Here is an 11670-nt window from a genome sequence, read left to right as displayed (position 1 = left end):
TTGAATCTGAATGCTGGTGATCTTGTAAGAGAAATATCGCTAGAACTGATTTTCATACTCTGCCGCGGGTATATATACCCGTGTATGAAATACACATGTATGCTTGAATACATTCAAGCCTTCAGAACCGGTTTATGTAATCCGTTACAGTTAGACAATGGTTCTCCTCTATACGATGTAACGCGAAGAACCAGTAAGTCTTACTCTCAACAAACAACTATGTTGTGCATTGTAGCGAGGTTATTTTATAGACATACAAAGTTTAGTGCCGATTGCATTCAAATTCAATAATTATTTACATTTTTAATGTTTTAGTAACGTATAATCTCTTCTCAACTGAATCTTCAATATACCTGTCTTTTGCTACGTCTGTTTTCCAACGGCCATGACGTTTAAGACATCTATCGGAAACGCCGGAAGCGTTTGCGGTCATGGTAGCACCACTTGCTCTTAACGAATGTGTTCCTAATTTAATCCTCAAGCTTTTTCACAATGCATTCCTAAGCCCTTGTATAACTTATTTTTTTGTTTAGTTTAATAATTGATGATTTACCCTTTGATCTAAACGTAGGCTTAAAAAGATAACTATCTGAAATAACAGACAAGTGTGCGGCTGTCATTGGCGTCCGCGCCGAAGCGCGACGCCCTTATGGATTGAGAAAGGGCAATTGCAACTTCAAAAGCATTTTTATCGGCCATAATAGACATTTGTGATTTAAGACGGTGACGGTCACGGATATCGGACTTCAGTCAAAGGAAAGGGGTCGTCTCACAATAACAAAGAAAATGAACTGCAGTTGCGTACTTATCGTATTATTTTGATATCAGCCGACATTCATAGTATTAATCCGATTTGTTTTTTCCTACAGACAAGACCCGCTTCACATCTGATGCAGCGGAAATTCACATATAATTTTTACCGATGCTCATTTTTGAGATACATATTGGGTTCCACCCCGTGCAAAATGAACAAGAGCCACCGCCGGGGGGGGGGGGGCAACGCTCGACATTGTTTTATTCTTGGAGCAAGTTTAAACAAATTTTTAAAAAGAATATTAAAGAAAAAAAGGTTTTCCTTTTTTAATTTTGATAGGTCTGTCTAGTCACAAGTATTGTTTTGTCCAGGTATGAATAATTGACAAAAAATATTGTAATAAAAAGTTGTTATAATATGAAGACAATCCAATCATTAATAACAAAGTTATGGTCAGTTACAGCAAAACAAGACATGCCCACGAGCAGTGTGTCGATCCCGCTCGTCTTAAGTCAAATCAAACCTGAACCTTTAAGCTTCAAATCAAGAAGAAAGATATATACATAGGTGAGATGGGCTTAACATCATTCCGCAAAAACGCTCGGTTTATGAGACACATAATTTTACACGTGCAACCAGAATGCCGCGCTCGGCACGTATTACCGGAATGCCTCGATTGACATGTGCAACCAGAGGTAGAGACTACACCAACGTGGGAGTCAGACAGGCACATGGGTCGGCGCCATCAACTCTATGACAGGATTCATTGTGAAAACTGTGGTCATACTAATCACATGATGACGGCTCAGTGCAGACTTACAAACGGTATTATAAATACCACACGACTCAATCAAACCCCTGCCGACGAGATGCAAGACTGTACTATACAGATATATACACTATTCACATGAGGATATTTTTGACAGGCACTCAAATGACACTATGTATAGCTAAGAAATTAGGTATAGACTATTAAATAGTTTGTTTTATTATTGTTATTCATACAAATATAAATGTTTTTATGAAAATAATTTAAACAATTTATATAACAAATTTAATGAGGTTTGTAATAAAAGTTATACGACCCCAGTAGGGCTATTCAAAAAGTGTCTTCTTAAGTACATCTGTAAGAAGACACTTTTAAATAACTGTTACCTTCCGCAGCTGAAATATACGGTATCCTGTCTGGGCCACTTAAAAGATACCTACTGACATGCAAGATATTTTCTAAAATTCTTGTGTAGCCCTTTCGTATTTTTATAGATAAAGTCGCGATATTTTACCTTTTGGCGCAATTCAACGTTGAAATTGTCGGGTTCTAACTTAATCCTTGTGAGAATCAAAATGGTAAAAAATCGCGATAATTAACCTTAACTTTCGCATGTTTCTTACAAGAACTGTAGCTACCAGTTACTATGGTAAAAGTTCTTCGGAAGCGAATTCGCCTTTAAGTAAAACAAGTGCCTTGATAAGGTAGACTTTTTGAGTTAAAATGGGCTATAGTGAAATTTGGATAGTGGCCTCCTATTATGCTTTCAAATACGTGTGTTAAGTTTCAAACCATTCCCTTTATACCAACTGGAACGCAAATACGGTACTAAAAGGTGACCCCGCGAATACAATAGTTCTCCCTATCCTTCAAATACTCGAGCTAAAGCAAGTGATTAAGTCAATGGCGATATTTTAACTGCATCAAACAGGACACCATAGAAACAGACGGAAATTTGTAGCGAACTTGATATCAAAACTCAGCAGTAAATTTAGTTTATCAAATTGCATGGTCATTTCCTGTAAAAAAAGTAAATGTTTCTCGACGACACTACAGTTGTTCACTGAAATATGCTGAAACACTATAATTTCTTGCATAACGTCTGACATTCTATCAGAAAAAACAACAATGACGACATGTCCCCTCCACCAAAAAATCAACGGCCATTGCGTACAAATGTGAATAATGAAGCTTACCAAAGTTGAGGTCCATTATCAATTATCCATGTAACATAGAAGAAATACATGTTTAATGTGTGTTTAAATGTTGATCGACATAATCGATTTTCGTAAATATTTGGGGTAGCCATTTTAACATTGGTTCTGTCCGATTGAAATAAGTGCACGAAAATGCTGTGCGAAAACAATTTGCCGACACATTGAACTACCAAATACGGTGGCACAAAGTTACGGTGGCACAAAGGTGACATGTGTGTGTTTTTATTTATCTTGTACGCACGAGATACTATGTTGTAACGACGAGTTACTAAGTCGTGAACACGAGATAGCTAAGTCGTGGCCACGAGATACTATGTCGTGGCCACGAATTACTAAGTCGTGGCCACGAGATACTATGTCGTGGCCACGAGTTACTAAGTCGTGGCCACGAGATAGCTAAGTCGTGGCCACGAGATACTATGTCGGGACCACGAGTTACTAAGTCGTGGCCACGAGATAGCTAAGTTGTGGCCACGAGATACTATGTCGTGGCAACGAGTTACTAAGTCGTGGCCACGAGATAGCTAAGTCGTGGCCACGAGATACTATGTCGTGGCCAAGACTTACTAAGTCGTGGCCACGAGATAAATAACCAATCAGATTACACCATTTATATGACTTTCCCTAATTAACTAGACATGTGCTATAGTACAAGGATGCCCATACAACACCAGCCTATAAAAGTGCCATTTATACAACTTATTGACTGCGTCACTGTGACCCTGATTTTTGACCCAATAACCTCGAAATTATTAGATGTCATATACTGATCAGGTGCAATGATCTTCCTGGGTTATATAAACCATGGCTTATCCCTTCCAAATTATTCATTAAACAAGGATTTTACCTTATAGGCTATCTACTGTCCATGGGCAATGTCCCTTCCAAATAAAATAAACCAGGACTTATTCCTTCTCATGTTATCGTATAAACATGCCGTAGTACGTTAACAGGCCGTAGTACGTACAAGCTGACCAATTCGATCACAAAAATTTTCCCAACAAAGGGCTATAGTCAAAATTAATGTCTGATTGGCCTTGGAAGGTGACTTTCTAATATGATCCTAAAGACAAGTTCAAAGTGAATATCTTCAGTATTTTCAAAGATAAATGTTGCATGTAAAAGTAAGTTGTTAAGTTTAAAAACTTCATAATAAATATAGTGTATTCTGATTGGTTAATTATCTCGTGGCCACGACTTAGTTATGTCGTTCCCACGACTTAGTAACTCGTGGCCACGACATAGTATCTCGTGTGCACGAGATAAATAAAAACACACAAATGTCACCTTTATGCCACCGTACCTTTGTGCCACCGTAACCAAACGCTTTTAGGCTGTGCAAATATTTTCTATAGTTTCTTTTTTCCAACAAGAACATATATTATTTTAAATTAGATATATTTATTTTTAAATGAGTTTATTAATTTATCTGTACTCATATAAATCAGATACAGTTACTCATATTTTCTTTAAAAGTGTATTCTTATACAGACGTGAAGAAGACAGTTCGCTGGGCTTCGCTTCGGACAATTTGTTGTTTATCCAAGCAAACTGTCTTCTGAAGTACAACATCAATTAAAACTAAGATGTACAAGCAAATCTTAATGTGTGAAGGCTACTATTCTTGAATTCGTACAACTTAATACTAGATCTATAGGATAGGACTTGTTCTATCTCTTAATTCTAGTTGTACAGACCTCCCACGATGACAGGTGACAGATTTCCCAAGATAATGTGTTTAATGAATGAAATTCCAGAACAATTTGGGCTAAAATGTAAACATAGTAATAAGATGGAATACAAGGATGTTGAAAAACTCTTTGGGAGCTACCAAGTTGAGGTATGTTCGAATACCAAATTATTTAGAAATTGATTATAAAATGGAGGAGTTTCCATCATTACTCATGCAGAAAAAACAATTTTCACCGTGAGACTAAAATACAGAACAGGCTTTAAGGTGCTCAGTTTTGTTATTCATTCCGGAACATGGTAATTTCCTAAATGTTCCCGCCGTGCTATCCACGGCCTACTTCTTAAACAGTGTTCTTAATTGGTCAATACCAACAATTAATTTATATAACATTTACACATATTTCAAAAAGTATTGTGAAGGGATCCATTCTGAGGGAATTGTTTTGGAGGTAAACCTGATGATTCATACAATATAGATTTATGGTTTGAATGCAAGTGCACATGTTGTACTGCTTTGAAAAGTGTACATCGCATCATATCTTTAACAAGTGTTGTACAGCTAAATCCTACCGTCTGTTGAGGCCTTAAGACACTTTTGAAGAAAATCTCGTACTGTATCCATTACTTACAACGTAACTCTTAAAAAAAAACATTTGAGCCTTTTAAAGTACATTAACTACCGGTATGTACATCGGAAACAAAAGAACAATATGAGAACGTAATGACAATGATATTCTATTCATTTTACTAACATCTATGTATACTAGCATTTTTATATATGCGTTGTTAAATTATACTGTAGCGTTTATATATAAACACTTTAATTTTCAAACTGTTGTCAAACTTGTATCGTTATGAATCGAGTTTTGTTGATAATTTATTTTTAATACCTTAAACAGCTATTTTAAAAGAAGAGTGTTTCGTTTAGAAGATAATATAAACGAGGAGAGGTGTTCTACTTTATATATTCCTACTGGAAATGACAATATTACAAATCAAAACAGTATCATCGTTCTAAGGGCTTGCGTTTTGTGTTCGTCAATATACAACATTTGCTGCCCAAAATAGATGAGGTCAGATATCATCTAAATGAACAAACCAGATATCTTTGTGAAACATAACGTCGTAATGACCTAGAAAATGGAAATTTAGAATTTCTTTGGATAGAGATAAAGTATCCTAATACAAAAACTTTTCTAGTAAACTATGAGGCCGCCCTCCAAAAGTACGCCAATCATGAACTGATGACAGCAACCCGATGAAATTGGTTCTAAATATTCTGAGAACTATATTCTAGGCGATGTAAATATTAACGTTATGCCTGATAAACTCAGAAATAATAATACAAAATGGTCTAATTAAATATCAAAATTTGGTCTAAGGCAGTAATTTATTCAAACTCCAACAAGAACAACTAAAACTAGTGCAACAATTATTGATAATATTTTTGACAGTGTAATTAGTCATAAACATGTCTGTAAAATATTTGTATCCAAGTAATGCAGTATCATTAGCATAAGACAATTTCTTTTTGCCAAGCTAAGATGTTTTGTAGCTTAAATTTACAAAAAATCAAACTAATCATGTACATTTGTATACATATATTATCATATTTCTTAATATATGAGACAACCAAACTGAATTTACATAAAATTTAAGAATACAGACTGGGAGATACAATAGGAATAATACACCTCGTGATCAGCGATATTGTTTATGTTGCAATACATTTGACATAGAAGATGAATATCATTTTATATGTGTATGTCCTTGTTTTAATAGTCTTCGAATGCAGTATCTTAAAAAATGTTATTATGTTAGACCATCTGTGTTTAAATTTATAGATCTACTTTCAGCGCAAAACTGTTTTAATTAAGTTATCTAAATATATCCAAGAATCTTAATCGTTACTCTTAACATAATTGAATTGTTATTATCTTCTTGTATAAAGTTTGTCCTCTTTAATCATTGTTTATTTATTCAAAAATGTTGTTTATAATTTGTATGTTTTCGCATGCCATGTGACTATGTTTAATCAAATCTTTTGTTTACAAGACGATGTACATATGTATAAGTCTGTTCTGATCTGTTCTGTATTTTAAGTCAATAATAGTGGCAATGCATTTGGTGATAATTAGTCTGGCACATGGCAGCTTGACATAATGCAACAATGAAAACTCTAAAAAAAGGTGCTAATGTGCCCAATGGAGTGTAGGACGAAAACCCTCCCGTCCAAAAAAGACAAGGCGGACAAAAGCCCTCCCGTGAAAATGACAGGGCGGACAAAAATCCTCCCGTAAAAATGACTGGGCAGACAAAAGCCCTCCCGTGAAAATAAAAGGGCGGACAAAAGCCCTCCCCCAGCAAATACATATATGTACAGCAAAAACATATATGTACGTTGATTAGTTTGTATTTTCTATCAATGCACTCAACATATTAACATTCAAATCATGCATATTTTTTGTTTTCCATTGGCATAAGCGTGTGTATATGAGCTTGAGTATATTCCTGACAGGTATCTGAATAATAAGCGCTAAAATCTGCAAGTGCATATTTATTCACGTAAATATGAAAGGATAACTCCCATGTGAAGTACAGAATAAATGAATAATAAATGACGAAAAGAAGTTTAAATTAACTATAAAAACTATTAAAAGTCCAAGATATTTAGTGTGTCTTGTAATTAGTCAATTACTTTTAAAAATGACTTTGTTTTTAATGGCATTATAGTGTAAAAAGTTACATTTCAGAAAGGTATAGACTGAATGAAAGGTTGGTCTAGCGGATACACATACATATACTTAGGCCAATTGAAAACAACAACAAATATAAATGTTACAATTTTAATAAGTTGAGAGCATTGAATAAATATCAATAGATATTTAACATTGATAAATATTTTTGGCACGGGAGGGTTTTTGTCCGCCTTGTTAATTTCACGGGAGGGCTTTTGTCCGCCCAGCCATTTTCACGGGAGGGCTTTTGTCCGCCCTGTCATTTTTACGGGAGGGCTTTTGTCCGCCTTTTCATTTTTGGACGGGAGGGCTTTTGTCCGGGAGGGCTTTTGTCCGTTTCCCTGTCCAATGGTCAAGCAAAGGCAAGTGTCTAATAGACATTTGCGACATAATATCGGGTAGGATTACCGAGGAACAGTTACGCTAATATTGAGGGGTCATCTCAACACATATTATGTACACTTTAAAATAAGACCAGGATATTTTATTGTGTTTCTTTCTTTACATCGTAATTTTCACTTTTAGTAACTACAAGACGATCTAATGCCAAGTTCTTTAGGTAAATTCGGAACTTTTTTAATAAGCTCAGCCATTGGTCGTTTGCGTTGACGGTCGTTTTGTCTAGTGCGCTGACGTGCATTACTAGTTTTGTCCTCTGATGATGCCAAAGCGTTTAACAGATTTAGCACGATCATCTTGACGTTTTGATTACGGCCTTGGTTGCGCAGTTCACTTGGGTCTGGACCTGGTTGAAGTTGTCTCTGGATTAGGCGGGAGCGAAGCTGCTGGTCAGCTGTCCGTGTTGGTCTTCATTTTTTACATCAGTTAAGATCTATCAGAGCTTGACTTTACAATGACTGCTGCATGTGAGCCGCTTTAGCTTGCCCTTGATTTAGATGTCCGTCCTTTCGGTAGGAACTGCACCTGTTTTTTTGTTGTTGTTTTTTTTTATCACTATAACCTTCATTCAAAACGCTGTACGGCCTAAATGTGTCAAGTGTCGAGTGGCAGTCGTAAACAAAAAATGCCCCGTACTTCACTTCTAGTCCTTCAATATAATTGAGTCCAGCATTTTTAAGTGTACCGCTTAAGCCGGTGCTAGGGGCATGAGGGATGTTGCACTTTTTATTTTCCCTCATGTACAGAATTAATCAAACCGAGTCTGCAATTTTCGTGATTTTTTGCTGTGCTTCCGCAGATATTTCAACACTTTTTAGATCATATTTGGCTATTGCTTGCTTTCGATATATTAAACATTTTCACTACTGTTTAAATGCTGAGCGCCAAGCCAGAAGCTGTTGGTACCATTTTTCATGTATTTGGCATCACGTGGCTTGAACTAATAACCTTCTGTAGTCGAGGCACGCTCTACTAAAAGTGTTATGGAGGATTTAAATTGTATCTATCTATCTTCCATATAGTCAAACCCCTGCTGGGGACCTAGACTTGACGCGCGTCAACTGACAAGAATGTTAGTAAAAGAGTTGAAATAAAAGAATATAAAAGTAAGGAAATGAGTATATTGTTAAAAAGGTTAAAAACAGAAAAGGTATTTTAGGGAGACGTATGTTCAATCCGGCTTACAGCCAGACTGAACTCGGGCCAGACAAGTTTATGATTTCAGGTGGTAAAGCATTCCAGTGGACAATTGTTCTTGGGAAAAATGAATATTTATAGTAATCAGTTTTAGTTTGGACTTGTTGGAATGCATGGAGATGGGATGTTTCTAGATGATCTTGTAAGAGGGACGATATACTTTGGGAAAGGAATAGCCACCTGGTCATTAAGGATGTTTTGAAACATGACCAGGCGTTGGTCAATACGCCGAAGGTCAAGGCGCCTCCATTGAAGGGAAGTCAACATGTCAGTGACACTTGACATACGGCCAAAGTTCATGTTTGACCCACCTAGCAGCCCTTCTCTGGACTGACTCTATCTGGTCAATGAGAGTTCCTGTGTAGGGGGACCAGACCGTGGAGCTGTACTCAAGCTGGGGGTCTGACAAGTGTCTTGTATGCGGTTGACTTTAACCTTTCTGAGTGAACCTTGATGTTTCGGCGTAGAAAACCAAGTGTTTGATTCGCCTTTGTTTGTGATGTTGTTTATGTGTTTGTTCCATGTTAAATCATTTGATATTGTAATGCCAAGGTATTTTGCAGATGGAACTGTTTCTAATGTGGTGTTTATGTAGGAGGTATTTTGTTGGAATGACTGTTTTTCGTTTTGTGATTTGATAACCTGGCATTTTGATGGATTAAATTGCATGTCCCATTTTGTTTCCCATTGTTCAAGTTGGTGTAAGTCGTATTGTAGTAAGCTAGAATGAGAAGCGACAGTCAGAGATAGATAGATGGCTGTGTCATCAGCAAATAGGCGGACCTTAGAGGATTGGACATATTCAGGAAGGTCATTTATGTATATAAGAAATAAGAGAGGTCCGAGGACCGAGCCCTGGGGAACACCGGAGGAGACTGGTATGGAGCTGGATGTGGAGCCATTTACCACCACGGACTGTGACCTGTTATCAAGAAAACCTTTGATCCATTTAAGAGTCTGACCCCTTATACCGTAGAAATGCAGCTTATACAGGAGTTTTTCATGGTTGACCATATCAAAGGCCTTAGAGAAGTCAAGAAGGATTAAGTCTACTTGGCTTCTCTGATTTACTGACTGTAGGATATCATCTATAAGCATTAATAATTGGGATTGACATGACCTTTTTTCTCGGAAACCATGCTGCAATTCATAGAACAAGTTTGATCTAGTAAAGTGCTTGTATATGGAATATTATAAAAACATCAGCATAATGCTACAGCATAATGATAAAAAACGTCATTTAGATAGACACTGATAAAGTTTATTGCATTTAATTCAGGGTTTGAACCTATCGTTTACACGATGCCAAAATATATAAGAATTTGGTGCAGATTTAGGGTTACTGATTTACGATGTAAATACTTATTACTTATGTAGTTTATCGTTTTTTCTTAATCATGCTTATTTAATATCTTGATCATTTATTTCGGTATAACTTTTGCTTATAATCCCACCACGATTCTTACTGAAATAGCATAAATGTATTTCAAATGCACACATAGATACAAATTCTCCAAGTTGAGTTGTGAGACACCTGAAACACTTACATAATTCTTTAAATAAAAAGATAAATAAAATGGTTTACTGAAGCTATGTACTTATGGAACAAATGCGAGTACATATAGCGGTCACGGCTATTGATGGCACATCTCGTAGAATATACCGATCTATAGTTGAGCCACAGGAATTATATTATTCAGGACAAAGGTAATATCACGTTATACAAACAAAAATTATTTCGTGGACAATGCGCATGTTATCCGTTACTTAAAAACCGCGTTTATTACATTGTTCGATAATTTTGAGAATATCCCTTTATATAACTTGTCCTCGATCCTCATTATAAGCCGCAAATGTCTAATAGTAAGTTTATCTTGTATAAAGGGTTATGGTTGGTAGCATCGCTTTTCATAAAGATGTATAAAATATCAGATTGGTTACACACGTCATTTCTATGACAACAGTCAATGGTTATATGCTATTCAAAATATGGATGAAATCAAAATAAATTTTGTACTTACTTTAAAATGCTATAGAAAGTTTGACGAGATGCGTAGACTACCAGATATCATGGAAGAACAATGCATGCACTTTGCCTTAAAATATTCACATCTGATTCGTCAGGTAAGACAAAATGGTCCACCCAACCCATTTTATATAACGTATTTCAGAAAATACAACCGTCTCAAAAACTGACACTTTATATATGATATTGACCTTGAGCTATATCATCTGTTATATTGTAACGGTCTTCGGTAAATGTTCACTCAATTTATTCAGGTCTATAATCATTGATATTGCACTGTAAAATTGGTGAGCTTAAACTCACCATTTATCCTCATTCTACTCATTTTATCTCATGCCTGCAAGTACAATAAATATTTCAATTGATACTAATGTTGTAAATTAGTGCAGACATATAAGTGAGAGGGGACATTGAATTTTCATTATTTTATATAAACTGATTAAGGCCATCACAATTTTATCTTGTGCTCTTTGGATGATCCGTACCATATATGATGTAGTAGGTTTGGTGAAGTAATGCACAGTAATGCACTTTCATTACCTGAATTTTGCATTCCAGTACTATTACAAGTAACGCAAATTGGCATGCAGTATCATTACATTGCATCATGCATTCCTACTGCATTACCATTACCATTACCCCAAGCCTGTCAATAAGTGACCACTTATAGAACAGTGAAGTCACGAATGAAACGCGATTTTCATAAAATAATGAAGTACAGATCATTCAAAACATTTAATGAACAATCTTTTCAGACTGATTTAGCTCGATCTTCTCTAGAATCTGTGGAGTATATTGCTAAAATTCAGTTTACAAACTTTTTAATAGCAAAAAATTTTTCTAAAATGTCCAAAAAAAAATAATAAAAAATTTTACCA

Source organism: Ruditapes philippinarum, unplaced genomic scaffold (assembly GCF_026571515.1).
Source record: "Ruditapes philippinarum isolate M1 unplaced genomic scaffold, ASM2657151v2 ctg11603_1_1_1_1, whole genome shotgun sequence".
Lineage (NCBI taxonomy): Eukaryota > Metazoa > Mollusca > Bivalvia > Venerida > Veneridae > Ruditapes > Ruditapes philippinarum.
This window is presented reverse-complemented; position numbering follows the sequence as displayed.